The following is a 5474-nucleotide window of genomic DNA, read 5'->3' as shown; positions in this document are numbered from 1 at the left end:
GTGCGCGAATTTCAAACGGGGCCAATTGTACTTTGGCTAGTAACCATGCAACCAATTAAAGGGATCGTATAGTGATGCTCCAAGTAAGTGGGACTAAGTTTAGATTGCTTACTTAACCGATTAGCCTAATTAACCTTTCTAGTCAGAGCAGATAAATAAAAAAAAACCGAGTAGGAAATTGGGCGATATCGGGAATCAAACCCCCGTCTCCGGAGTGCGAGACGAGCACGCTACCACTCCGCCATGCCACCTTTTTTTTTTCTTTATTGCCTGGCTTTTACAAAGAAAATTGGACAAAACAAACAATCAACAAAACACAATAAACGCTATGTACAGGGTCGTCCACTCTAAGTACGAACACGGCGCAGCGTGGCCGCGCTCCGCGGGGCGCAAGCGCATCCGGCGCGGTCGCACATCGAAGCACTGCGGCACAGGCGCACACGGGCCTGGAGGCGGTGCTTCGTGTCGTCTGCTACAGAGCAGGTACGCACAGTGCTTGCTGTGCGGTGAAGCGCACCTATTTGGATTGGAAAACGTTTATTGTCAGCACTGAGCCCTAGTGGTCATATACTAGGTGGCTTCGAGCCCATGGCTCTTGGCGACCTTGTGAGTCCACTCAGTGGCCCGGACTTGCGTCAACGGGTCTGAGCTGGCCAGTATAGCCTCCCACCGCTCTAGAGAAGGGACTGGTAGTAGGTCCGCCGGTGGCGGCGCCTTTTTGCAGCTCCATAAAATGTGGTCATATCCGGCTATCTCGCCGCATTGTTTGCAAGTAGCGTTGTATTGTGTTGGATACATGTGTGCTAGTCTCAACGGGCTAAAGAAGTCTCGCGTCTGGAGCCGACGCCACGTTACCTCCTGGCTTTTCTCGAGCTTTTTGTCTGGTGGCGGATAGATCCTCCTTTCTAGTTTAAACTGATTGGTGTATTCGTGAAATGATATGAATGCATCTCTCGTGAAATTTGGGGACTCAACCCGGCTCACTGCTTGGCTGACATAACCTCGAGCTATACTGTGAGCCAACTCGTTTCCCCTGTTCCCCGAGTGTACCGGCACCCATATTAGTTCCACCTCTCTTTGGTCCCAGTCTTTATCTCTTAGGATTCGTTCTGCTTCCTGGGAGATCATACCCCGCGCAAAATTGTTGATAGCCACCTTGGAGTCGCTAATTATGGTGACTGCTTTGGTGCTGGCCATTGCCATGGCGATAGCCGCCTCCTCCACTGTCCCTGAGTTTTTTGTTTCGACCGAACCGGCCGGTAATGTTTCACCCGAGTCGTTCACGGCCACGACCACAAAGGAGTCGCCTCCTTCGTATTTCCTAAAGCACACCTAAATTTCTGCATGATTACAGAGCTCGTGTGCATCGCACAGCCCTGCGGCAAAGCGCACTAACTACAGCGCGTTGTCGCTCGTTGCGTGTACGACAACTCAGCAGCCTCTCTTCTCAATGCGACGATCTCGGTGAAATGCAAGTATTGCTGCAAACTTGTTATTTCAGGTTTGAATTGATTTGGTTTATGGGGCTTGACGTCCGAAAGCGACAGACTACAAGGAACATTACAGCCGAGGACCCCAGATTATTGCCGACCACATGGGGGTTTTTATCTTGCGCTGACATCCCGCAGTACACGGGTGCCTTGCGTTTCGCCTTCATTGAAACGGGGCTGCTGCAGCAATACTCGCATTTCACCGAGATCGTGGCACTGAGACGAGAGGCCGCTGAGTTGTCGTACGCGCAACCAGCGACAACGCGCTGTAGTTAGTGCGCTTTGCCGCAGTGCTGTGCGGTGCACACGAGCGCTGTAATCATGCAGAAAGTTAGGTGCGCTTCATCGCACAGCAAGCGCTGTGCGTACCCGCGCTGTAGCAGATAACACGAAGCACCGCCTCCAGGCCCGTGTGCGCCTGCGCCGCAGAGCTTCGATGCGCGACCGCGCCGAATGCGCTAGTGCCCCGCGGAGCGCGGCCACGCTGCGCCGTGTTCGTACTTAGAGTGGACGACCCTGTACATACGACTCATGGTCAGCCAGCATGAATCTGGCTTCGTCTAATTAAAATTCAGGCAATGTACAGAGCGGCTCTAGTTTTGAGAGCCACTCCGGAGGGCCCGCAGCGGCCTTCTGAATGGCCAGAAACATGTCCATATTTTCGCGAAAGTAAATCCTGGCAGGTCTTGCGTCTCGGTCATAATGGTAGCCTGCCATTCTGGAGCGCCATATACAGTGGAGGCCTATCAGCATTATTAAGCCGAAAGACACCCCACCCTCATTTTCAACAGATAAGTACCGAATGCCGAACGGGTCTAGCGGAAATTCTTTCTTTAAGGTTTGCTGCAACACATCCCAAAAATAAACCCCTTCTCAACAGTGTACAAAAACATGGTTTATTGTTTCCGGCTTCCTGCAAATCAAACAATGAGATCCCAAGGGTAAAAAGAATTCCTTTCCCTCTAAAAATTTTTTAACCGGTAAGGTTCCGGTGTGCAGCTTAAAAAAAGAAAGTTTTTGTTCCTGGCGGCACCTGCATTTTTTTCACTCTCTTTAAAACATCTTTGCCTGGGCCTCCACTGTACAAGGCCCTGTACAAGGGCACGGGGAAAACTACATCGCACAAAGCACGGTACAGTTTCTTTCGTTTCACAGTGGACGGAAAGTCATTCGAAAACCACGCGGAAAGAAACCTCACACTGGCAACGATTTCCCGGTAAAAACCACTGACCCTACTGTAAACCTCCGCAGTTCCGACTACGCATTCCGGCAGCAGGCGCCGCAGCCTAACTTGGCAACGGTGCGCAAAAAACGGGTCTCTTGTCTCCCGAAAAAACAAGAAACGATTCACCAGCTGCCGAAGAAACAAATGGCCCAGTCCCAGCCCACCTTCCTGTACCCGTCTGAACAGGTTGGTCCGGCTGCAGCGCTCCCAGTCAGACGACCAGATGAAGACGGCGAAAATTCTGCGCAGCTTTTGAATGCTTAACCGTGAACAGTGCAACACCTGCATGACGTACCAGAGCCTGCTGATAAAGAACAGGTTGTAAACAGTGGCTCTGGCAAAAATTGACAAGGTCGTCCCTTTCCACTTATCCGCTCTCTCCCGTATCTCTTTGACCTGCCCTGTCCAATACTGTTCGCTGTCACGGTACGCATCGAGCGGAACGCCCAAGTACTTGCATGGTGTCGTCGTCCAAGGCACACTGGCGAACCGTTCAGGCGTAGACGCCCACCCGCCATGCCACAGCCCGAGGCACTTCGACCAGTTAAGCCCGCTTCCCGTAGCTGGGCTGAAATCTCGTACACATTTAACTGCCTCGCTTATGCCTCCCTCGTCCACGGCAAACACTGCAATGTCATCAGCGTACGCTAAGAGCTTAACTTCGGCTGCTTGCAAACTGAATCCGTTTATACTCCTGTTTTTCAGTATCTTCAAACAAAGGGTCTCCACATAAATACAAAATAAAAGGGGGCTGAGGGGACAGCCCTGGCGCACCGAACGCTGTACGCTAATGGGGGCCCCAGACTCTTGTTAACGATCAATCTCGTCGTGCAGTTCCGGTACGCCAGGGCCACACCCTCGCGAATAGCAGAACCAACGTTAACATGGCCCAATACTGCAAACAAAAGTTCGTGGGCGACGCAGTCAAATGCCTTTTCTAAATCGATCTGGAAAATTGCCACCTGGCCACTAGTGTCATCACAGCATTCTAAGACACTGCGCGCAACGTGAATATTTGTAAAAATAGACCGCCCTTTAATCCCGCAGGTCTGATGCGGACCAACTAAGTAATGAATCACGGTCTGCAACCTTCGCGCCAGAACCTTCATGTAAATTTTGTACTCGACGTTCGTGAGTGCTATCGGTCGGTATGCTGTTACCAATCGTAATCTGTCTATGTCGTCCGTTTTGGGAATCAGCACAGTATGTGACGAACCGTAGGATGGAGGCAGTGCTTTTATTTTAAAGGCTTCATTGAAGATAACCTTCAAGACCGGGGAAATTCCAAGTTTAAATTCTTTGTAGAATGCCGCACTGAACCGGTCGGGTCCAGACGACTTACCTGGGTTCAAACTGTCTGTTGCTTGCTCAAGTTCCCCTTGAGTTATCTCCTGCTCTAATCTTTCTTTAGTTTTGTCGTCGAGACGCGACATCTCGGCTAGAAACGCCTCCTTAAATGTGATAGCATCTACCGGATGCGATGCGAAGAGCGCCTGGTAATGCTCGAAAAAAGCTGCTTTGATGTTGTCGATGTCCGTTTTTAAAACACCTCCCCATTCTATTTCGTTAATGTGATTTCTTTCCGCATGGGCCTTTTCTAAACCAAGCGCTCGTTTCGTTGGCGCTTCCCCTGCAGCCATGTCTTCTGCCCTTGCCCTCACCAATGCTCCCCGATAACGTTCTTCTTCGATAATCTCTAGCTTTTGTTTGGTTTTTCTTATGTCTTCTATCCAATTACCAGGCGCTCGGCATTCCTGTTTTATCATCTTCTGAAGCAGTGCCTTTAGCTCCATTTCCTGTTTTTTTTCCTCATGACGTATACAGTGGCTCTTTCTATGGCTTTTAGTTTTAAAGTTTCTTTAGTGAGCTCCCACTGCTGCCAAATCTCATGTTGCTACTTGGTTCTATTTTTGCTATTTCTTCCCTTACAGCTCGGTTATAAAATTCGTCCTGAAGTAGCTTGTCATTTAACTTCCACATTTCCCACGAAAAACCATTCCCCTTCTTGCCGCCGCGGTGGCTGAGCGGTTATGGTGCTCGGCTGCTGGCCCGAAAGACGCGGGTTCGATCCCGGCCGCGGCGGCTGGAATTTCTTTGGAGGAGAAATTCTAGAGGCCCGTGTACTGTGCGATGTCAGTGCACGTTAAAGAACCCCAGGTGGTCGAAATTTCCGGAGCCCTTCACTACGGCGCCTCTCATAGCCTCAGTCGCTTTGGGACGTTAAACCCCATAAACCAAACCAAACCATTCCCCTTCTTAACGATTCCTATGCAGCATTGAACCAAACAGTGGTCAGAAAAAGAAACCGGCAGTACTACATAACTATTGCATTTAGGTACAGTATCCGCGGATGCATGAATGCGGTCTAGACGTGCGTGACTTGAGCCCTCCAATCGTGTGTACTTTACAGCACGCGCTCCTTTAAGACACTCGGCCACATCCTCGAGGTTGCAGTTAACAATCATTCGTAACAACACTTGAGTGCTCTTATCTCGGAAACTTCGGACGCTTGACCTGTCGCGCACACTAAGGACACAGTTGTAATCGCCCATAACAATGAGCTGTCTGTCCGTGCGAAGCCGTTCTTCGACACTTTCAAAAAACGCGGCTCGGCCATCAACCGCATTAGGTGCGTACAGGCAAACAATGCGCCAGTCAGTGTTGCACAACGAAAAATCTACCGACACGTATCGACCCGACAAGCACGAATGATGACCGTGTACCACTAGCCCCGGCAACTTCTTAACAAACAGAATACA

Source organism: Amblyomma mixtum, chromosome 10, assembly GCF_055824585.1.
Source record: "Amblyomma mixtum isolate Tamu chromosome 10, ASM5582458v1, whole genome shotgun sequence".
NCBI lineage: Eukaryota > Metazoa > Arthropoda > Arachnida > Ixodida > Ixodidae > Amblyomma > Amblyomma mixtum.
The sequence above is the reverse complement of the archived record's forward strand: the minus strand, read 5'-3'. Positions refer to the sequence as shown.